General features: G+C 38.1%; 2 pseudogenes; both read left to right on the forward strand.

The window, feature by feature from the left end:
- LOC149169738 (DNA mismatch repair protein MSH6 pseudogene) overlaps positions 1–4,317 on the forward strand; it is a 153,220-nt pseudogene extending 148,903 nt beyond the window's left edge.
- A 1,205-nt stretch (positions 4,318–5,522) lies between these two features.
- LOC149169739 (DNA mismatch repair protein MSH6 pseudogene) lies at positions 5,523–8,548 on the forward strand (annotated as a pseudogene).
- Positions 8,549–25,693: the final 17,145 nt, after the last annotated feature.

Consider the following 25,693-nt stretch of genomic DNA (forward strand, 5'->3'; position numbering starts at 1 on the left):
CGCACTTTAGGGGGCAATCTGTTACACTAAAAAATGTCACCATGGCTATTTACAGTCGGTATGGCTCAATCAACAGTCATACTACCCTTTTGAGCAAGTCTTATGCCTCTACTATTCATGTCAAACTCCAAGAAAGAGAGAAAGTCTTTATAAACATGTTTATCTCTGGGTACGCAGGTTCTCTCAAGCCTTGCCTGCGGGTACGCACCTTTTGTTCATAAGGTCTGCGTCCAAGGACGCTCTGTATCTAAAGGGGCAGGTGCGTCCCTCTGAAAAGGTTAAAATGTGCAAGTTTTATCTTCAAAAACTTACTTGTGGTCATTTCTAGAGCATTCTAGAAGGTTGTTTGATGTGTATTGAGCGCCTCCAGATGGTTCATGCACTCCTATCAAAGAGGAACTTATCCCATCAACAAGGGAGTGATCCCATCCAAAGAGGGGACTATCCCATTGATGGTGGACCTGATTAACTTCCTCTTGAGCACTATAAAAAGAGGCATTGAGCCAGAAGGAAAAAGGTTGAAAGCTATAGATTTCTAAGGGTAAATGCTGCAGGAATTAGGACTCCCATTTAGAAGCTTGTGAGGAGAGATTGTCATCTTTACTTGTTCTATTTGGAGGTGGGTGAGCTTTGTCAAAGTATAGGAAGACTCTTGTGGACCAGGAGCTTGCACAACACCAAGGCTCAGGTTGTAATGGTTCCTTTTGATTACCTTTAATGCAAATTGGTCCATTCTTCTCAATAACTTGTTATTAATGGGTTATTTCATGTACTCCTTGGTCTATGTGTTGAATATGCTTTGTTTTATGTTATAATCAGGTGCTATTTAATTGTTTGACTGTTGGTGATTGCAAGTTTTGGAGAAAAGGAGGAGCTCATCCAGATCAACAAAGCTTGGACTTCTACAACAGCGTTTGGACAAAGGTAAGAACGAAACACTTGATTTCTCATATCATAATGTATGTTTAGAGAAGGATAGCTCCAGTTTGTTTTGTTTGTCATTAGAATGTCTTAGACTTCTAGGAAGGTCAGTTGTGTCCGCACCCTTGACTGATTCCGTGTGACAGTCCCTTTTCTAAATGTGGTATCAACTTCATGACATGTAATGCTCACTCGGCAGGGGGGCATGGTTATATTATTGTCATTGTTGACTACTTTACTAAGTGGGCCAAGGTGATGCCTACATTTAACAACATAGTTGAAACAAACGCATACTTCTTTTTCAACCACATCATTGCACAGTTTGGTGTTCCACAAGAAATAGTTACAAATCACGAAAAACATTTCCGGAATCATATGATGACTGAACTAACTGCTAAGATGGGACTTTCCGATGAAATTTATGCTCCCTAGTATCCTCAAGTTGATGCCATCAACAAATTTCTTAAGACGATGGTTCAATGCATTGTAGGGGTCCATAAATCGGACTAGCACTTGCTCATTAATGCTACTTTGTGGGCATGCCATATCTCAGTCAGGACGACTACTAGATTCACACCCTTTCAGTTGGTGTATAGTTTTGAAGCTATCTTCCCAATTGAATGTGAAATCCCATCATTGAAACTAGCCATCAAACTTCTTCCTACCACTTCCGTAGAGGAGAAATATCTTTTACATCTTACTCATTTATATGAAACCCGACACAATGTTGTTATAGCTAATGAAGCTCGTAAAAGATGCATCAATGCACAATATGACAAAAGTGTCAAGCCTTGTGTCTTATCGGAAGGAGACCTTTTCCTATTATATGGCTAGGAGTCTGATAAGTTAGGTCCAAGGAAGTTTCAACCCATGTGGTTAGGTCCATACATTGTCAAGTGTGTCCTTGCAAAAGGGGCCTATGAGTTAGTATATTTTTCTGGAGTTCCCTTCACACAACCTAGAAATGGGTTATACCTCAAAAAATACTATGCTTGATCTCAAGTGTAGCTTTCACTATGTAAATATTGTTTAAAGTGTGTTGAGTGTGTTTACATCGTGTATTTTTAGGGTTTCACATGGTTTATATTGATTCCCTTTTATGTTTGGTTTGCAGATGTCGGTATCTCTTGAAACTTTCATCGGTTATGTTAATGGTGCTATTCATAGTACTCAGAACCCATCTTCTGTAGCATGGGCTATCTTTGGTCCTGTTAGACTCCGTCTTGCTAGTCTGTTGTCTTGGAAAAGAGGAGTGCAACAAAATGTGCTTTAAAAGTTGTTTTGAAGATGATACAGAAAAAGACTCTGGTCAAGTAGTGAATATTATGGAAGTGTAACACCAGATGTTTTCAACTTTATAGCTTGTTCTCAAGAAATGAAGTTACTAACAAAGTTGAATGTGTTTATAGTGATACTGCAGCAGATAATTAAACAGAAAGTTTACCTGATGTCATTTGCCAGGTAGTAAGTGCAGGGGAAAATGGGCAGTTTGCTCTCTCTGCATTTGGAGGCTGTCTGTCTTACCTGCGGCAGGTTTTGCTAGATCAAAGTTTGCTAAGTTTTGGCGAACTTGAGATCTTTCCTCGTTCATATTTTGTGACTATGCAGTCTGCATCTAATAAAAGCAATTTGGTATTTTCTTCCCAATATGCTCATCTTGTTGAACCTTACATGGCCCTTGATGCAGCTGCCTTGGAGAATCTTGAGATTCTTGAGAACAACCAAGATGGCAGCTCCTCAGGGACTCTTTTTGCACAGATAGATCACTGTGTAACAGGATTTGGTAAAAGGTTGCTAAGAAAATGGCTCATGCTACCTCTAAGGTGTGCAGAGCGAATCTTGGAACGTCAAGATGCTATAGCAGAGTTAAAGGGTGTGGTTGTAGATTTTGGTTCTGCGATCAAGTTTCGGAAAGAATTAACGAAGTTGTCAGACATGGAGCGAATGCTTGCACGCCTCTATTCAAGCAGTGGTGCTGCTGGAAGGAATGTTGATCGAGTTGTTCTTTATGAAGATGCAGCAAAAACGCAACTCCAGGAATTTATTGCTGCTCTTCATAGATGCCGGTGTATGATCCAAGCTTCTCTTTTTTTCAATGATAGTATGGATGAGGTAAAATCCAGTTTGTTACGGCATATTTTAACTCCAGGTAAAGGTCTCCCTAATGCGAGGTCAACTATTAAAATTCTTTTGATTGGTTCAGCAGAAAAGACTGGCCATATTCTGCCTTGTGAAGGTGTGGATAAGGACTATGATGCGGCTAATAGAACTGTGAGAGAAATTGAAATAGAGCTAGAAAAACACTTGGAAATGCAGCGGAAGTATTTTGGAAGTGATATGATAAATTATGTTACTGTTGGAAAAGAGCACTATCAAATAGAGATACCTGAAAGTCTGCTTGCAAAAGTTCCTCAGGATTATGAAGCTCGATCATCAAGAAAGGGTTTTCGCAGGTTTTGGACACCAAAGGTTAAACAACTATTACAAGACCTCGCTGATGCACAAGGACAATGAGAAGCATCCTTGAGAGGAATATTGCAAGGTTTGATTAGACAATTTTGCGAGCACCATAGCATATGGCATGGGATTGTTAATGTGGTTGCAGAGATGGATGTGTTAATAAGTCTAGCACTTGCTAGTAATTACTTTGTTGGACCTACATGCAGGCCATCCATCAAAGACACCACTAAGCTATTGAGTGATGAAGTTGACACCCCTTACTTACGTGCTAAAGAGTTGGGACATCCAATTTTATCTAGCCTAAGTGGAAGTGGGTGCTTTGTTCTGAATGATGTGAATATAGGTGGTCACAGAAATGCTTGTTTCATGTTTCTTACAGGACCCAACATGGGTGGAAAATCAACTCTTCTTCGGCAAGTATGCTTGGCAGTTATCTTGGCACAGCTTGGGGCAGATGTTCCTGCTGAAGAGTTTGAATTTTCACCAGTTGACCGCATATTTGTTCATATGGGAGAAAAGGACCATATCATGGCTGGGAAAAGTACTTTTCTTGTTGAACTCTTAGAAACGACATCTATGCTGTCATCTGCAACACGAGATTCACTAGTAGTATTAGATGAACTTGGACGTGGAACTGCAACTTCTGATGGACAGGCAATTGCGCATGCAGTGCTAGAACATCTTGCCCATGAAACTGGATGTCGTGGCTTGTTTTCTACTCACTATCACCACCTAGCTACGGACTTTGCGAGTGATCCTTCTGTTGGTTTGTACCATATGGCCTGTAAGGTTGGCACACAAATTGGAGGTTTGGAGGAGGCCATTGATATTGTGAACAAAAATCAATATGGCAACGGGGCTTCTATATTCACAACATCAGGTGTAGCTGCAAGAAAATTTCAACATGAGATTGAAAGCAGGCCAGGTTTGTATTAAAATACCAATACCAGTTTCGTTGCCCTTTTTCTCATTCATGGGCACACAACAGAGCGCTATTCAAATGGAGCCGAAATACTTTAAATTGGAACAACGATATACATCACAGCCGAAGACATAGGATTCGATTCCTATTTCAAGACTTCAGTCCTGATCCTAACGGGATCTGCGCTCCATGTGTCGGCCATCAGAGGATTTTTAGGGAGACGATGTTTTATTTTAGAATAGAGGAAATTCTCTTTGCCATTTTTATAATTGCAGGTGAAACAGCGCCCCTGTTTTGGGGTCGATTTGTTTTTCCTTAGCATTTAATGTATTTAAAAATCATTTGTAAAAGAAGTGTAAAAAGAGAAGAGAGAGTGAGGGGAGAGAGAGATCTGGGCACTGGTGGAGGTGTGTGTGTAGCAGAGCTTTCTTGTACAGTCCTTGACAGAGTTTTTAACGAAATTACACAGCTCTGGCTTCTGAGATTCCTGTGGTGTGAAAGTTAGCATAAGTTTTTCTTCTGTTTCATATGTAACCTGTTATGTTTCATTTCACTTCATGATCATTTCCAGTTGAACAAATGTAGAGTTTAGGTAGAATTCATAATGTTTTATGCTCTGCCTATAAGTTTGTTCATATTCAATGTTTTCCTCTGTTTGACAAGGATTCATCCTCTATGCCCTTGTCAGCTCCTCAACAGTCTTGCCAGTCCATTTAAATCTCAATTTGATGTTAAATTTCTTGCCTACCTTGCCTCAGGAGAGAACCTGTGTTTTGGATTACATTTCTTTGTTCAAGCTGTTACTTTCCCCATGCAGCCCAGAAAAACCCCATCATTTTATTAAAAACCCTTTTTATCAATTTACTAGCCTAAAATCAGTGTTTCCCTACTGGTTATCTCGCCCATTGAAGATCTTTACCGAGATAAACCGGAGAGAGCCCTCTCCTACCCCGTAGGGCTAGCTACGAGGCTAAGTGGTTTGATGTTGCCTTGGAGTTTACCTTTCTCAGCCTGAGGTGAAAGTTCAAGCGTTAAAATATTGGCGACCATATTGGGGAGAACATTCGACTTGTTGATTGTCTTGTCCCAGTACATGAAATCAAATCGCAGATCTGATGCTGATGGTGGACAACAGTCAGACACATATGCAGGCTGAACCATTCACCTGGCAACTTCAATTCGATCCAGACATTCCAGTGCTTGCTGATCCCTTCATGCAATGGTAGGGTATGTGCCAAACCTTACCCTGTGTGAAGCTGTAGAAGGAATAAGAAAGGAGTTAGCAGATACTGAATTTGATAAAGATGTTTTCAGTGCCTTGCTTCATTTGTTGAAATCTCCAAAGTTCCCTTGGTTCAAAACTAGATTTTGTGAGTTAATTGTTGAAAGAATCGAAAAGGAGAATCAATGCTTAGATGAGAAAATCCAGTCATATGATTTCCAAGACCCTAAAAAGTTTTTTGAAATCCTTCCTCCATCGAAACAAGAAATCATAGACTTGCCTACATATGTTTACATTGAAAATGTGCAGCTGGAAGTATGTATTGCAAAGTTGGGGCAGCCAACAGAGTCTGGTTTCCGCGATCCTATGGCAACTTACATGGACACGTTTTTCAGTTTGATTGACAGATCAGGCTGTCTTGTACGTGACCAGGCTCATTACGTGCATGAAGGGCTACCAGCAATTACATCTGTGTCCTCGTGGAAGCATTCTCAAGCGGCATCATTCTCAGGTTTACTTGAATGGTTAATCTGGCATTTCAGTATTACCTAATCTATTGTTTGTACAACAGAGTAGGGTAGATTTTGTAAATAAATAAGCAGCCAAAAGGCATCATCTTGTTCCAGTTTTATTACAGTTCTAGTTTGAAGTTTGCCGAATTAGTCTTTTAATCAATTCAGTCAGTTTCCAGTTAATAAGTTGAGTCTTCAGTTGTGTTGATTTGTTGAAATAATGGACTCCATTTCCCAATGGATGGAGGCACTGTCTGCTCTCCCAAAGTTCTGCGGTTCTTGGCACCTCCACGAAGAGGCAGCTGCCATCCCAATTGGAGCCGATGTTAGACTCCGTCTTGCTAGTCTGTTGTCTTGGAAAAGAGGAGTGCAACAAAATGTGCTTTAAAAGTTGTTTTGAAGATGATACAGAAAAAGACTCTGGTCAAGTAGTGAAGATTATGGAAGTGTAACACCAGATGTTTTCAACTTTACAGCTCGTTCTCAAGAAATGAAGTTACTAACAAAGCTGAATGTGTTTATAGTGATATTGCAGCAGATAATTAAATAGAAAGTTTACCTGATGTCATTTGCCAGGTAGTAAGTGCAGGGGAAAATGGGCAGCTTGCTCTCTCTGCATTTGGAGGCTGTCTGTCTTACCTGCGGCAGGTTTTGCTAGATCAAAGTTTGCTAAGTTTTGGAAAACTTGAGATCTTTCCTTGTTCAGATTTTGTGACTATGCAGTCTGCATCTGATAAAAGCAATCTGGTATTTTCTTCCCAATATGCTCATCTTGTTGAACCTTACATGGTCCTTGATGCAGCTGCCTTGGAGAATCTTGAGATTCTTGAGAACAACCAAGATGGCAGCTCCTCAGGGACTCTTTTTGCACAGATAGATCACTGTGTAACAGGATTTGGTAAAATGTTGCTAAGAAAATGGCTCGTGCGACCTCTAAGGCGTGCAGAGCGAATCTTGGAACGTCAAGATGCTATAGCAGAGTTAAAGGGTGCGGTTGTAGATTTTGGTTCTGCGATCAAGTTTCAGAAAGAATTAACGAAGTTGCCAGACATGGAGCGAATGCTTGCACGCCTCTATTCAAGCAGTGGTGCTGCTGGAAGGAATGTTGATCGAGTTGTTCTTTATGAAGATGCAGCAAAAAAGCAACTCCAAGAATTTATTGCTGCTCTTCATGGATGCCGGTGTATGATCCAATCTTGTCTGTTTTTCAATGACAATATGGATGAGGTAAAATCCAGTTTGTTACGGCATATTTTAACTCCAGGTAAAGGTCTCCCTGATGCGAGGTCAACTATTAAAATGCTTTTGATTGGTTCAGCAGAAAAGACTGGCTGTATTCTGCCTTGTGAAGGTGTGGATAAGGACTATGATGTAGCTAATAGAACTGTGAGAGAAATTGAAATAGAGATAGAAAAACACTTGGAAATGCAGCGGAAGTATTTTGGAAGTGATATGATAAATTATGTTACTGTTGGAAAAGAGCACTATCAAATAGAGATACCTGAAAGTCTACTTGCAAAAGTTCCTCAAGATTATGAAGCTCGGTCATCAAGAAAGGGTTTTCACAGGTTTTGGACACCAAAGGTTAAACAACTATTACAAGACCTCGCTGATGCACAAGGACAACGAGAAGCATCCTTGAGAGGAATATTGCAAGGTTTGATTAGACAATTTTGCGAGCACCATAGCATATGGCATGGGATTGTTAATGTGGTTGCAGAGATGGACGTGTTAATAAGTCTAGCACTTGCTAGTAATTACTTTGTTGGACCTACATGCAGGCCATCTATCAAAGACACCACTAAGCTATTGAGTGATGAAGTTGACACCCCGTACTTACGTGCTAAAGAGTTGGGACATCCAATTTTATCTAGCCTAAGTGGAAGTGGGTGCTTTGTTCCGAATGATGTGAATATAGGTGGTCACAGAAATGCTTGTTTCATGTTTCTTACAGGACCCAACATGGGTGGAAAATCAACTCTTCTTCGGCAAGTATGCTTGGCAGTTATCTTGGCACAACTTGGGGTAGATGTTCCTGCTGAAGAGTTTGAATGTTCACCAGTTGACCGCATATTTGTTCGTATGGGAGCAAAGGACCATATCATGGCTGGGCAAAGTACTTTTCTTGTTGAACTCTTAGAAACGACATCTATGCTGTCATCTGTAACACGAGATTCACTGGTAGTATTAGATGAACTTGGACGTGGAACTGCAACTTCTGATGGACAGGCAATTACGCATGCAGTGCTAGAACATCTTGCCCATGAAACTGGATGTCGTGGCTTGTTTTCTACTCACTATCACCACCTAGCTACGGACTTTGCGAGTGATCCTTCTGTTGGTTTGTACCATATGGCCTGTAAGGTTGGCACACAAATTGGAGGTTCGGAGGAGGCCATTGATATTATGAAAAAAAATCAATATGGCAACGGGGCTTCTATATTCACAACATCAGGTGTAGCTGCAAGAAAATTTCAACATGAGATTGAAAGCAGGCCAGGTTTGTATTAAAATACCAATACCAGTTCCGTTGCCCTTTTTCCCATTCATGGGCATACAACAGAGCGCTATTCAAACGGAGCCAAAATACTTTAAATTGGAACAACGATATACATCACAGCCGAAGACATAGGATTCGATTCCTATTTCAAGACTTCAGTCCTGATCCTAACGGGATCTACGCTCCATGTGTCGGCCATCAGAGGATTTTTAGGGAGACGCTATTTTATTTTAGAATAGAGGAAACGCTCTTTTCCATTTTTATAATTGCAGGTGAAACAACGCCCCTGTTTTGGGGTCGATTTGTTTTTCCTTAGCATTTAATGTATTTAAAAATCATTTGTAAAAGAAGTGTAAAAAGAGAAGAGAGAGTGAGGGGAGAGAGAGAACTGGGCGCTGGTGGAGGTGTGTGTGTAACAAAGCTTTCTTGTACAGTCCTTGACAGAGCTTTTAACGAAATTACACAGCTCTGGCTTCTGAGATTCCTGTGGTGTGAAAGTTAGCATAAGTTTTTCTTCTGTTTCATATGTAACCTGTTATGTTTCATTTCACTTCATGATCATTTCCAGTTGAACAAATGAAGAGTTTAGGTAGAATTCATAATGTTTTATGCTCTGCCTATACGTTTGTTCATATTCAATGTTTTCCTCTGTTTGACAAGGATTCATCCTCTATTCCCTTGTCAGCTCCTCAGCAGTCTTGCCAGTCCATTTAAATCTCAATTTGATGTTAAATTTCTTGCCTACCTTGCCTCAGGAGAGAACCTGTGTTTTGGATTACATTTCTCTGTTCAAGCTGTTACTTTCCCCATGCAGCCTAGAAAATCCCCATCATTTTATTAAAAACCCTTTTTATCAATTTACTAGCCTAAAATCAGTGTTTCCCTATTGGTTATCTCGCCCATTGAAGATCTTTACCAAGATAAACCGGAGAGAGCCCTCTCCTGCCCCGTAGGGCTAGCTACGAGGCTAAGTGGTTTGATGTTGCCTTGGAGTTTACCTTTCTCAGCCTGAGGTGAAATTTCAAGCGTTAACATATTATGTTAGCGCTTGAAATTTCACCTCAGGCTGAGAAAGGTAAACTTCAAGGCAACATCAAACCACTTAGCCTCGTAGCTAGCCCTACGGGGTAGGAGAGGGCTCTCTCTGATCTATCTCAGTAAAGATCTTCAGTGGGCGAGATGACCAATAGGGAAACACTGATTTTAGGCTAGTAAACTGATCAAGAGGTTTAATTTTGGGATTTTTCAAGTTTTGGTGGAAAATTGGGGAATGGCAATTTTGGGTGCGGGGATTGAACACAGTTTTCGCAGGGGGTTCTTTGGGGCGAGGTAGGAAACAGTATTGATTCATTTGATAGAGATGGATGGATGAGAATGACCGATGAGGAGTTAAGGAGAGCAAGCAATAACCTTGAGTTCCCCTTAAACAGTTGAAAACATTGATATTAAGCAAACTTAAAAGCAGAGCATGACAGTCATGAATTCTACTTTAACACTTCATTTGCCTAATTTGCAGAAGGAAAATTAATGAAATGATTCACATAACACACTTACAAGTACAAAGTGAAACACACCATCAACACATGTGACCACAAGAATCCCAAAAAGGACTGCAAAACCCTGGTCTTCCTTTGCCAAAAATTGCAGAGATACAGTGAATAATACAATAAGAGCTTCTCCCTCAAGAGTCCAACCATGAAAATGAGCAAGAAAGTACATAATATAGGTCATCTAACATCTTTCCATGCCTCTAGGGGTCGAGCTCACTATTCTAGGAGCTGTTTCAACCAATTCTAAAGTAAGCACTGAAAATTAGGCAATCAAAACAACTTGCCTCTATAAGCTAGGAAACCAATTCATTCATTAAATGCATGCTATTTCATGAATGAATCTTCTAGAGAAGGTAAATAAGCGTCATATCAACATGAAAATACATAAATTACATCAAAGAGGGTGAAAAATCCCATCATAAGTCAAAACTAGTAAAAGCTGGGCGCATTCCTGAGCTGTAGGTGAAAAATTGTGAAAATTGCCTGATGGGTCGCGCGCATTTCCTGGACGGGTCGCGCGCCTTTGGAGGCACTTTTGAGGCACTTTCAGGTGTCCAAATGAGGAAAAAGTGGGCTTGTTGGAAAGGTCTAGATGTCTAATTTCTAACCCAAGTGGAATTTCGGAATTTGGTTGTCATTTTCCCCTCCAAAATTGCAATCTCCCAAGACTGCTCCCTGTGTGTCAAAAATGTGGCAGAAAGTCATTTTTTGCTTGTTTTTTGACTTTCTGGAGGCCCAAAACTTGGTGAAATTTCCTAGTAATGGCTGAGCATGTGTAACTTTCCATGAAAAATCTAGAAATTCTGAGTTTTCCCAAAATGGAGTTGCCAAATGAAAGGGTCGCGCGCCTCACGCGACCCGTTAGGGAGGAAAACCTGTTTTTGCCAAAAAAAACTCAAAAATGACCCAAAATACTCAAAATTTTTTGGAATTTGTGCTGGAGTTGAGTTATTCAGTATCATGCTCCTTCAAAGAAGCCTCAGCCAAGATATGGAGGGGATCGGACCTTTTCCTTCGTTTTTGTGCTTTGGCCAACTTCCTTTGGAGCACTTTCATTTTCGCCTTGCATACATGCATCCGCGCCCAATAATGATTTTTCATATTCCTGAGCAAGTCCTTATCTTGGTTGGCCTTGGCCAGAAACCTCTCCAAATGAGCATTGACCTGGAGAAGCATAGCCTCTCGCTCAATAGGTACCAAATCGTCGGGTCTCTTTCGAGCCAAGTTGCGGTCCTCATGAATCCTCCGCAACTCATCAAGATTGTGCTCATCCTCCAACTGCTTGTTGCACTGCTCTAAATAGGTGATCGTCCATTGTGCCCCTTCCAATCTTCGCTGCAATGAATCATTTTCAGCTCTTAGGTGCTGAATGATCTCCTTTGACTCTAGGCTAGGAGAACTAATATCAAGGTCTACCACCTCTATGTCTGGAACACCTGATGGCCCCTCATCAATCCTCGGTTATTTTCCCCTCTCTGATACCTGTGTTGCTATTGGAGATGAGGCCCCTTCCACCTGAAGTGGAGATAACACTCGTGGTGCTGATGAAGAAGGCGAGACCCCTTCCACCTGGTGTGGAGAAAATACTCGCCGAGCTGCTGCAAATAAGGCCCTGTGGCCTCTATGATAAGTGACCAATGGAGGAGAGCTGACATGTCTAGTCTCATGGATATCATGCTACTGTGATGGTCCTCCCTCCTCATGAACAATCCTAGGATGTGGTAGTGGTGCTGTGAAAAACTCATGAGAGATAAACTCTTCCCATGGGATGCCCTGCTGTGCCAACTGATGTATGACCACAAGCTGAATCAAACCATAATGGTAGAGGCTCTTATATTGTTGTGCTGGGTTCTTCCTCTGCATCAAAGGCACCATCCTCTCAATATTCTGGCATAAGAAAATTGGGATGTTCATCATCCGTACCCGTGTGAAATGCATCAATAAGCGAATATGATATGAATACACAAGTGAAAATCTGCCCTCACAGGTGAAATAGCGCATGATAAGTCTCATCAATGGAGCATACTCATTCCTCAAAAATCTGAAAGGAAATACACCCGTCACTTGTCTCATGAATGCAGGTTTAATGTAAGGCTCAAACTGAACATTGTCCAATATTTTGCGCTTGTTCCACACTTCTCCAACATTTGGTATCCCTGTTGCTTGAGCAATCATCTCAGGTGTCAATGTAAAATCCACCCCTGCAAGGTTCACATGCCCATCATGCAAATGAAAAACAAACAAGCGAGCCAACTCCCTGTGATGCTGAATCTGAGAGATCCTCTCGCAAAACTCATAACAAGACATATAACGGAAACATGAGACTGCAATTGGACAAGCCTGCAAATCAATCAAAGAGGTGGGCTCCTCTCTCCTATGATGACCGCTCTTTCCACCTTTGTGAGGTCTCCTCTGTACCTCAAACTCTGAAGCTGACTCATGGTCATCACTTTGCTCATAATTGGTTTCGGTTTCTGACATTGTTTTAGGAGCAAAGTGGCTGAAATGTACTGTTGTTTCTGCTTTGAAAACTGTTGATTAAAATGTTGTTTTAAGGGGACAAGAAGCACAAGGGAAATGTTAGGGAAGGGATACTTTAAAGGGAAATTGGGAATAATGAAATAGGGAGTTTTAGGGGAAAAATCATTGCATATACATCATTATACAATTTTACTTACAAGGATGTTATGGGAGGTAGGGTTAGGATTTTAATTTTTTGATTTCTTGGGGAGAGGGATAGGGTTTTAGGCTCTTAGCAAATTTGGAAGGGAAGTTTAACTAAAATGATAGGGAATATGTAATGGGAGGTGGACAATAGGAAAGAAAAGGGATACCTCAAAACAACATAATAAACCTTAGCAATTGTGACAACTTCAAGCCCAAAAGCACAATGGAGACTTTTACTTGCAAAATGAAGACCTTTAAAAATACAATCATGATCTTCTTGAACTGTAGCAAGCAATAATTTTTCATGATTTGAGGGCCTACCTTGCAAAATTTAGCAACTTGTGGTTCCTTGGCAGCTTGCTGGCAGTTTTGTGTAGAGGGAACGCTGATAGGTCGCGCGCCTCACCCAACAGGTCGCGCGCGCTTGACGGGTCGCGCCCATTGAGAATTAACATTGGCGGAGGTGGCCTGACGGGTCGCGCTCGCCTGACGGGTCGCGCGCCAGTCTCGACGGGTCACGCGCCTCCCAAACTCACCGAATTCACTCAAACGCTCTTGCAACTGATTTCTCTATCACTTGGATGCACAATGGAGATTGATGGATGGAAATAGAGCCTTTATAGCCTTGCTTTGAATAAATTTCATGTCACAACCCACTTTCTAATGTTTTTCCATGACACTTTTTAAATTTTGAATGTTGTTGTCTTTTTGGTTTCCTTTTGTCCTGAAATTGATTGATTTGATGTTTTCCTTGATAATTTTTTGCAGGGATAGCTTCTGAGGAGTCTTGGCAAGGGAGCCAAGGTTGTATGCTGTCCTTTGAATCATTTTGAATTTTTACAAGTTTTACAAAATTTTGTGAAATGACCTTGGCTTTAAAAACAAGGTTTTTAAATCCAAGGTGAAAATTAGCTGCACAAGATAGAATCTTTCGAAGAAATAATTTGAAAATCATCCCTCTGGCTTGCTGGGAACTTATTGACCTTCAGAGACATGACCTTGAAGACCAATTTGACCTAAACCCTAGACCTAGAAATTTTGACCTCAAGACAAGACATGTAACCTTGAAAAAGTTTAATGACTGAAACAACTTGATCCAGCAGTGCCAAGAGGGGAATAAAGACACCAGCTCCTCCATCAAGGTTATGGCATGCCTAATGGAATGCAATAAGATGACACTGATGAGACACCTACTTATGCAAAATGCAAAGAGCTTTGATCGCTGATGGAGGGCTACTAGACCGACTCTAACAGGTCCAAATGGTGAGTTAGTGAGTCTACAAAGGATTTGTATTGGTCGCTCCACCAACAACATCGCTGAGTATAGTGCATTGGTTAAGGTACTGTTTGATGCTATTGCACATGGTATTTGTTGTTTAGTCACCAGACTTGACTCACAACTTGTAGTACTACAACTTTTTGATGTCTATTCAGTTAGAATTCCCACCATATTATGCATGGTTTTAAGAGTACGCCTTCTAGAAAGAAATTTCAATTTCATGAAAAAGGAACATATTTATGGAAAACTAAATAGACTGACAGATGCCCTAACTAATCATGTTTTAGATAGACAGTTGCAACGAATGTAATTAATTTTCAATTCACATCACATCATATTGAAAATACAATAGAATCCCAAAAATATGGAATATATATATATATATATATAAAGTTTGGCTTTAAAATATTTGTTCCCAAGACACATATGGCATACATCGCCCATATAAAAAATTGCATGCAACAATCTAAGTAGACAAATCAACGATGCTCATGATAGAATGACACTGCATGAACCAACTTGTGCAGTAGTCATCCAATATGAATAGGCACTCCTATGGTTTATCACTAAAGTCACAGTGGAAGTTGGTCGACCACGGTATCATCAATTCCATGGTTAACGCTTCCATGTGGCACTCTACCTATGATAGGACCTCTGCCCACCACAACAAACTACGCTGGTTCTAGCCTCCTCCTCTTGTCATTCCTCTACATGACGAAGATATGAAGCACCAATAGGTCGAACTGGTCCCACATATGCATGAAACATAAATAGTTTAGTCTTGGAAACATTTAAAAACATAAAAAAAAAGTTGTAAAACTTTCAAAACTTAAAAGGTTGAAATTTCTTACCTAAAGAACCCCATTCCTCACCCTCAGGAAGTACGAGCTCATGGTCATCAAACCGAAGGCATGCATGTGTAAGAATAGTCATTGATCATGACAAAATACTTGTGTAACCATTCAAAGAAGGCTGGTGAGAAGTTGAATGCTGGCAACCATGCATATCGGGACATTGATCTATCCACCTCCTCATCCATGGCACCCTCAAATCGATAGGCTCGAGTATGATATATTGAGGCTGAAGTAATGGAACCCATTCTAATGCAAAGGAAACTAATATCGCACCATATCCAAAGTTCTTTATTTTCCCTCTTTTGCCTTAGTCAATTGTTCTTTCATATTTACCAGAACTCCCTCGATCTAGTTGAAGAGTGTCGACTCTAGACACTCCAATCCATATTTCATATATGATCTTCTTGCCACATGAAATGTAGAGCTACCTACCAATATTGCGATAATGAATAGGATTGTTCTCAAAGGTAACCAATTCACATATTTTTTACTAATATTTCCATCCTTTGTTGGTTGGAATTGAGGTATACAATATGTAGCGATATAATCTTTCACTATCTACCCACCACTTCTCCCACCTAGGAGAGATATGGGGCAACCCTCATGGACAGACCTGTGAAAAAGTAGATATCCTCTACCTTTATCTCAAGTAGATGTTTCCCAAACTTGAACACTTGTGCTTGAACATCCCATGAATGAATAAGGTATTTCAACAACTCCATCTATTGCCTCATACCAAGAAGCCAAAAGAACTTTGGTAATCCAAATTTATTTAATGCTTAGATGGTAGTAGGATCATTTGCTGCATTTAAATCTTGTTTCTCATGTTCTCTTTCTCTCCATATGAAATCAATTTTGTGTTGAGGAACCCCTAAAAAATCAGCAAGAGATTCATTAGGATCCTTTTCATGAAAAAATTTGATAAATTTTGAAGGAAAACTGATAGAAAATCTTTTAATTTATGCCCAACACACCCCAGGAGAGTAAACCAGAGTGTTTCACCTTTGCCTCTAGTGTGTGACTACCTAGGCGCAACATACTTTTCAACCCTCTAGTCCTGCATTGGCCCTAGGGAAAAATTTTGTAACCCCAAGGCCCTCAAAAACTCATAAATTTTGTTTGAAATCACAAAATGGAACTACTGAAAAAAAATAGAAAGGCTCTAGCTCCTACTTGGAAGTGACAGTACTTGAAATCGTCCACTAGATTATCTGTAATCAGCTGCAGAATATTGAGGGAAAAAGTACTTAGATCTCTCATTGTTAGAGGTAAATATGAAATGGTAAAAATGAACAGTCATTTTTAGTATATATGGTCATATTTTCATCATTTCATTCATATTTAATGTTTTGACCTAGTGATGGTTTGTTTTTACCATGAAACATGTATGTTTAATCCTTTTTGTGTTTTTTTGAGTAGGTCGATAGCTATTAACGGATTTTTTTGTGCTTTATACAGGTGATTTTGACCAAAGAGTACATTTTTATCTCTTTTTTGTTCTTTAAATCTACAGAAAAAGAACCCCCCGAGTCCTCTTCCAACTCTTTTTAGACTCCCAAAACGTGAAAATATTTCCAAGCACTTGTTTTTTTGAACTCGTAAAAATAAATGAAAAGACTTCTACTTAGTATAAGTTTAACCTTTTTCCAGGCTAAGATAGACTAACTACGGAAAATGAATATCTTAGTTGAACATGGATAAGAGGTTCTCTTGGGTATTATTTTCTACCTTTTCGGACCTAAGGGACTACCTACAAAGAGGGACATCTGGAGTTTTCATTTTCACCTCTTTTTCAAGGTCTATAAATATGAAAATAAGTCGAGTTTTACCTTCATTGGACACGTAAAAACATCAAAAAATGGACTCATTGATCATGACGAGGCCAAACCACTCTTTCTCGGGGTTTGTTAAATATACTCAAGAGGGATTCATATGAAGGATGAGCTTACAGATCAAGCATATTTTTTCCTCCTCAAGCTTGTTAGAAAATAAAGAGGTAATGACTAGTATGGTTGGGGAAAGTGGGAAAATAGGGTACTCCATTTGTTAATGGCAACGAGTACCTCTTGAACATGAAACTCTTCCACCGCATCTCCATGGTTGTCAGGTTGGGTAATCTGCCTGTATTTCGGTTCATCATACCTTCATAGAACCTACATTTTGGTTTTGGGTCAATGTTTCCAACTCTATTTTAGTGTCATTGTTATGTTCAAGACAATTGATATTCGTTGAATACTCTTAAGCCTTCATTCCATGTTTGTCTTTCCCGATCTAGTTCCGTATCAACATCATTTTGTCTCAATCATGATACCTGTTTCATGTAGTTGATAGGGGATACATCAAGGCCATCCAGGAATTCGACTTAGAAACACCCATTGGTGCCTTGGTGCTTGCATAAATCAATTTCAAGTGTCCTTGCTCTTGGCGATAGGTTTACATCATTGGCCTTTGACCAAAAGATTTTGTGTGGTGTTCAACGTCAACTCATTCATTCACACCATATGGATTGTACTTGAGTATCTCGAGAGCCATTAACATCATCGGTAGTTTCTCTCATGTATTTTAATGACTTACATCATTGGACAATATTTAGATGGTGTCTACCATGTTTGACTTCAGCCCATTGATTGACATGGTTAGAATAATATGTTGGTTGGTGGTGTGAATGAGATAGAAGACCACAATTTAGTTTCCTCCATTTGGGCTGTGATTTCGGGATTATACATGACCACTATGTATTATGGTTATGATCATATTGGCAGTCATCCATGGACATGTCTTTTGATCATTATACATGTAATGTTAGCTTATGTGCTAAGTATGGGTATGCCTCCCTTAGAAAAAATAATGTCATAATGTAAATTTATTGTAAAAAAAGATGAATCTCCCTTATTGTTCTTGATCCCGACTTGTCACAAGGTAAAGCACTTCAACCATCAGTTATCATATTTGACTTTGCACTTTAAGGGGCACTCTGTTATAGGAAATTTTGTCTTATCTACTAAATCAACCTCCTAATGGAATCATTCACATCCTATTCTCCCTTTACATCATCATTGAACAAAGACCTATGGATGAATCTCTCATTCCCCATAGTTTCTGCCCTAAAATGCATCATCTGAGGTAATTTTAGGACCAATGCACCTTGGCCTCTTACTAGAAAAGGTCCACCTACAGGTTGCTCCAATGTAGCCTGTTTTGATCACCTACATGTTACCCTCTTTGCATCTGCATTGGCTCTAGAAATTTAGGAAAAAGAGAGAGAATCCCAAAGCCTCCATTTCCAGAAGCTTCCATGATATGTTGTAACCATTTATCTCATAATAAAATCTCAAATCCTATCCTATCCTACATTGGAGTTTCCATTCCTTATCCTTAGACCTCATCCTCCCATCAAGAGTGGATCTCAATCCCAATAGTGGTAAAAGGATAAGAACTCCCAACTTACCTCACTCCTTTATATGTTTATAACCTTCCATATGCAAGGGGTTGGCTTTTGGAGAGTGATTCTACCCTTATGTTGTTGTTGTGAGAGTTATCCTTTCATGCATTTTGGGTGATTAGAGGTACTCTTTGTGACAAAGGAAGGAAAAGTCAACAAATTGGAGGAGCTCATCTACAAAATCAACACCTATTTATGGTTGTAACTCACTCCATTTATATCAATACAAAAATTTCTCTTGTTTTCCTGTATGTGATGGATTTAATTCATATATTTCAATACCATATTAAACTATTGAATAAAGTAGATAGATGATGGTACGTAGATCTCATAGTTTCTTGGCTTGTGTTGTCTGGTTATGCAAGTTCTGATTTTGGCAGCTAGAGCTAGGATTGGAGCATTCAAGCCAAAGGAGCCAAATATATGATAGATTCCAAGTAGGTTTCTTCCCCTCATATACATACTTTAAGGAAAACATTGGGTCCTTTATAATCCTATTGTTCTAGGTAAGCCACGAGACCTAGGGGAGGTATTTATGTCCACAATCATAAATCTTGCATAAAAGGGAGTATCAAAAATGGATAGAGGGAACATAATGTGAGGGGGGAGGGTAGGGAAGAGGATTAATGGAGAGAAAAGGGTTAATGGAAAGAGAGAGGGAAGAAAAAGTTTTATCTTTTAGCTGTGTGGGAGAGTAATGGGAACCAACTTCTTCTTACTTCTAAACCCCCGTCCCTATTGAGATTGTGAGGATGCTTAATGATTTTAAGGGCTTCATGAATTTTTCGCTTATACTGATGGTTTTATTTGGAAATAAAGTTAGTGTCTTCCAAGAAGGTATGGTGACAAGTCTTTTTTGAGTGTTCCTCTAGTGATTAAGATCAAGTTCTGTCATTTTTGAGGTCTACGCAATGTTCTTTAAGTCTAATCTTGAACGACCTTCTTGTTTCTCCAATATAACAATTTCCACATGAACATATGACTTTATAAACACCATTTTATTAGAGTTTATCAGGGCTATCTTTAAATGATCTCATCTTTTGTCTAATGGTTGACATGGGCTTGAAAGAGGTTTCAATATATTTCTATTTAGAACCTTAGCCAACTTATATGTGACTCCCCGAATGTATGGTAGATAGGCCCTTCTGCTACAAACTTGGGAGTTTATTGTAGGTTATCTGTCTTTATTTCTAGATTTTTCTCTTCTAATGGTCTGATATTCTAAGATATCTTTTGAAAAGAGTCCTGAGTACCCCAATATTTTGTGTCGGGTGATTGTGTGAGTTTGCATGTAGTTAGTTATTAGTGTGTACTTTCTTTATGAACACCTTATGTCCAAGAGATCCATCTTCATTTCTTATGAGGAGAATGTCTAAGAATGGGATAATGTTGTTTTCCTCAACCTTCATTGTGAAATTTATATCTTTATATATACTATTGAGGTGGCCTATAAAGTTACTTAAATAATTGTCCTCATGTGGCCAATTGACACTAGTGTCATCAAAAAACCTAATCCATAATTTAGGCTTTAATGGGAAAGTGTCAAGAGTTTTCTTTTCAAAATTCTCCATAAATAGGTTGGATACTATAGGGGATAGCAAGGACCCCATAGCCACTCCAGATGTTTGTTCAAATAATTCACCTTTGAAGGTGAAGAAAGTGGAATGAAGACATATTTTGGAAAGATTTGTAGTTTGAGGATCTGTGACCTCTTTTACAACTTGTACAACTTCCTTTAAATGGATCTTTGTGAAGAGTTGGACAACATCAAAACTTACAATCTTATCATGAGGATCCAGTTTTTCTTTTTTAGTGAATTCTAAATAATGGTTGGAGTCTTTAATAAATGAGACATTTTTACCAACAAGAGGGGCCAAGGTTCTAGCAATATATTTTGTCAATTCATATGTAGGTTCCCCAATATTGTTAACAATAGGTCTAAGGGGGGCACCAACTTTATGAATTTTTGGGACTCCATAAATTCGTGGGGTCATTTCACTATCAGGAGATAGATGGTTCTTCACTCTTTCATCCAGGTTTGAATCCTTGATGGTTTTTTTAACAATTTTGGTAATATTAGAAATACAGTTATCTTTGAGATTCTTGTAGCTACCACTATTATATAGGTGGCCTTTAATTTTTGTGGTATATTCTTATTTATCCATAACCACTATTGCCTCTCCTTTGTTTGTTTTCAGGATGACAATGTTATCATTATTCCTTAAAGTTTTTAGGTCTTTTACATGTTCATTGTTTAAATTGATTTTTGGAGGCCTTTCTTTTCTTAAGATGATGACAAAATCTTGTATGACTTGCTCTCTATCTTCATCTCGAAGAGCTTGAATCCCATCTTCAAGACTACAAATAATTTCTTCCAATGGAATATGATTAGAGGTTATGGAAAATTTAAGCCCTTTTATTGGCTTGATGGGCCCTGACCCAGGTTCAAAGTTAGCCGCGCCAACCAACAAAACCCTAAACTGATGGCCATTTTAGAAACAACCCACGTAGTGTAGAATGCAATCTCACTTGAAGCAGTATTAGGGGATGTTAGAACCAGGTTTCTGCATCTAGAGGTATGTGTGATAGGTTCTTGTGGCTTCTATGGATTAGCTCTGTCTTCACAAACCCTATCCTTTCTGGAACAATAAATTATAGTAATTCACCTAAAAAACATCTATATCTTTGTGAAGGTATTTAAACATTCATAACATCAACATCATTACTGATATACCACTTTCACGCAGAAGATAATCATTCATTCATATAATTTGCAATATAGAGCAAAAATATAGAAAGCTGCAAAAGTAAAAATAGATACGTAGATGCATAATTGATAGATCAAAACTATCTTTATTATATGTATTCATTCAAGTATAGACTCTTTGTCCCTACGCACTCAGTTGCAGGGCCCACGCACTCAGCCCGCAGACTTACCAAGGTCTTCGCGCACTCAGCTACAGGAGCCTTCCCCTCTGCATAAGTATAAGAAACAAACTTTCCTGCCTTAGATTACTTGCCCAAACAATGATCTTCTAGTTATGACTTATATTGTAGACTTGATATGACCATTCTATATATATTCTTTGCTTTTACAATACCACATTCCGCAAACCGTGGGAGGGTCTCAAACCTTCTTATCTCCTAATAGCCTAAGGGACTAAAGCCCCTTTGACTCTTATTATCTTCACACTCCACTTCCTCAAATCACAGAGACTTTACATTTGTATAAAAAGTAAGTACCAAAACTTGACCCTAGGGGACCCTATTCTAAAAACTTAATTTAGGACTTCCACGTCATCCTTTCTTATTCATACGTAGAAATATTTATGACATTTTTACCTAAATAGCTAGGGGGGGAGTCAGAAACTTGATTTATTATATTAGGTTTTTCTTTATTATTACTTAAACTACTAGGGGAGGATCTAGAAATGTTATTATTCATGTTTATTATATTTGATTTTATGTAATTGGAACCCTTGCATGGGACAACAATGCTGCTCTTTTCGACTATCCAAGGTCATCAGTTGATAGTGTTGTTGTTGACATTTATCATGATATGTGCTTCCGTTTTCCCATTTACTGTGGAATCAACATCACAGTCTGCAATGATGTTTGATATCTTCATATAGGTTTCTTGCATATGGTTAATCCACATAATTTTAATGTTGTCGATTTTATCTGATTCTGAAGATACAGAACTCTTTCCCACGTTAGGTCCATCATCAATTTTTTGAATATGGCTTATCCGCTAGCCAACCAAGGTATCCACATTTTTCTTCATTCCACCTGTATGTTTTTCACCCAGGTTCAATGCCATTCTAACCCTTATGTTGTTTCTTGATCTCTAAGACGTATTTGTGCTTATAATTTTCTCTGTGTTTACAGTGCTTTCAAAACTTCGACAACCCATCAAATGAGACTTCACCTTATTAATTTTTCCATTTTGTCTCTCATCTTCCAAACACCCTTGTTATCTGCTTTAAGAGCTATTGAGGAATCAATGATAACCCACAAGTGCTGTCAAATTGTTGATGCAATATTTAAGTGACTCTTGAAGGTTGTTGATGATATTTTATCCAGTGAGAATATAGTTTTGCAGATTACATGGCAGATCAGGGATTTGCTAAGCTGTTCAAATGCTCTTCTATTATACTAGTTCTGAAGTCTATGTTTCAAACAAGCGAAGGAAAGAACCAAGTTAAAATCACATCAATGTTTTAGGAAGAATAGATCAACTTCTCTTCTTTGAATTTTAACCCTAACTTTTTCAATATTATGAATCTTAGTCCAATTATCCCTTCCATATAGGGTAATAATGAGTGTTATGAGAATTCAGATTATCCACAATATCCATTTTTAAGTCTATGTTTAGAGTCTATAACAAGACTCATCTTTAGGAAAAATATACAAAGAAGAGAAGGGAGAAAGGGAAATAAATATGGGATGGATGCAAGAAAAGGGAGAAGGAGAGACAACCAACAAACTCAAACCTAAAATAATGAAATAAAAATATTCCACGAAAAAGATATAAATAAGAAAATATAATAAAAATAATATTTTTTTTTTTTTTTTTTTTAAATCTTTATTAAATCTTTGTAAATTTTTAATGTTAGAAAAATTAATAATCAATATTATTATAGTCATATTTCTATTAAGAATAAATATTAAATGATAAAGTTAATAATAATATTTTATTATTAGTATTAATTACACTATTATTAGTAATAATTTTTCTTATTACTAATAATAAAGTGCTCATTAATAATACTAATAATAAAGCTAATTATTATTATTTCTATAGGTTAATATTAATTATAACTAATAAAAATGATGGTGATAATAATTAATGATCACTTCATATTATAGGATGTAAAGGGGGAACATGAAAAGGAAATTTCATGCTAGGGAATTATATGTTAATATTAGGTTAGTATGGGGCAATCAAAATGTTTATAGATTAGAATTAATTTCTAAGGAGGAAAAATAATTAGATTTGGATATAAGATAAAGGCATGGTGGGAGAGGGAGGATAAAAAATGTGTAGAGGGAACATAATGTGAAGGGGGAGGGCAGGGAAGAGGATTAATGGAGAGAAAATGATCAATGAAAAGAGAGAGGGAAGATTTTTTTTTATGTGCCAGCTATGTGGGAGAGTAAGGGGATCCAGTTTCTGCTTACTTCTAAACCCCCATACCTATTAATATTGTGAGGATGCTTAATTATTTCAAGGGCTTCATGATTTTTTCACTTATATTGATGGTTTTCTTTGGCAATAAATTTAGTGTCTTCTAGGAAGATATGATGACAAGTCTTTATTGAATGTTCCACCAGTGCTAAAGATCGAGTTCTACCATTTTTTATGTCTACGCCATGTTATTTAAGTCTAATGTTGAAGGACCTTCTTGTTTCTCCAATATAACAATTTCCACATGAACATATGACTTTATAAACACCCTTTTGTTGGATTTTATCAGGGCTATCTTTAACTGATCGCATCTTTTGGCTAATGATCGAAATGGGCTAGAAAGAGGCTTCAATATCTTTATTTTTGAGAACCTTACCCAGCTTGTCTGTGACTCTCTGCATGTATGGTAGATAAGCCCTTCTGCTAGAAAATTGGGAGTTTGTTGTAGGTTGTCTATCTTATTTCTCGATCTACCTCTTCTAATGGTCTTGATGATGTCCATATTTTTATATCTGATGCCTGCAAAGACCTTTCTTAAATATTCAATTTCTTGTTTATCATGAGAGGTGTCTAATATTCTGAAATTCTTTTGAAACGAGTCTTGATTACCCCCATCTTTTGTGTCGGGTGATGGTGTGAGTCCGCATGTAAGTAGTTATTAGTGTGTTCTTTCTTTCTGAACATCTTATACCCAAGAGATCTATCTTCACTTCTTATTAGGGGAATGTATAAGAATGAGATAATATTGTTTTCCTCAACCTCTATTGTGAACTTGATATCTTTAGATATATTGTTGAGGTGTTCTACAAAGTTACTTAACTCCTTGTCCCCATGTGGCCAATTGACACTAGTTTCATCAATGAACCTAATCCATAATTTAGGCTTCAACAAGAAAGTGTCAAGAGAATTATTTTCAAATTTCTCCATAAAGAGGTTGGCTACTATTGGGGATAGCAGGGACCCCATAGCTACTCCATATGTTTGTTCAAATAATTCACCTTGGAAGGCTAATAAATCATAATGAAGACTATCATATTTCAGCAAGTTTTGTGGTTTGGGGATCCATGAGCTCTTTTACAACCTATACAACTTCCTCTAAAGGGATATTTGTGAAGAGTTGGACAACATCAAAACTTATAATCTTATCACCAGGATCCAGTGTTTCCTTTTTATTGAATTCTACATAATGGTTGGAGCCTTAAATAAATGAGTTGGTTTTGCCAAGAAGAGGGGTCAAGGTCCTAGAAACATATTTTTCCAATTCATATATGGGTGCCCCAATAGTGCTGACAATAGGTCTGAAGTGGCACAAACTTTATGAATTTTTGGGCCTCCATAAATTCGGGAGGTGATTTCACTATCCGGATAAAGGTGCTTCTTCACTCTTTCATCTAGGTGTGAATCCTTGATGGATTTTTTAACAATTTTTGTAATCTTAGAAATAGGGTTATCTTAGAGTTTCTTGTAGCTGCCACTGTTATATAGGTGGTGTTTTATTTTTGTGTTATATTCTTCTTTATCCATAACCATTTTTTCCCCTCCTTTATCTACTTTTAGGATGACAATGTTATCATTATTCCTTAAAATTTTCAGGGTTCTTAATTGCTCATGGTTTAAATTGCTTTTTGGAGGCCTTGATTTTCTCAACTTAATGACAAAATATTGTCTAACTTTCTCTCTATATATATTCCTATGCGCTTGAATCCCATATTCAATACTACAAATAATTTCTTCTAATGGAATATGATTGGGGGTTATGGAAAAGCTAAGACCTTTATTTAGGACTTCCACTTCATCCTTTCTTAATTCATACGAAGAAATATTTATGACTTTCTTACCTAAATATCTACGGAGGGCATTAGAAACTTGATTTATTATATTAGGTTTTTATTTATTGTTACTTAAAATGTTAGGGGAGGAGCTAGCAACGTTATTATTGACGTTTATTATATTTGATTTTATGTTATTGGAACCCTTATAGGGGAGGCCAGTGCTGATCTTTTTTACTATCGAAGGCCATCGATTGATAGTGTTGTTGTCAACATTAATAATGATATGTGATTTCATTTTCTCACTTGCTATAGAATCCGCATCACGGTCTACATTGATGTTTGATATATTCATACAAGTTTCTTGCATATGGTTAATCAGCATACTTTTAAGCTTGGCAATTTTA

This window comes from Pinus tabuliformis, chromosome 4_2 (assembly GCF_031772625.1).
Source record: "Pinus tabuliformis cultivar Carrire ecotype Pingquan chromosome 4_2, CPIR1, whole genome shotgun sequence".
In the NCBI taxonomy this organism is placed as follows: Eukaryota; Viridiplantae; Streptophyta; class Pinopsida; order Pinales; family Pinaceae; genus Pinus; species Pinus tabuliformis.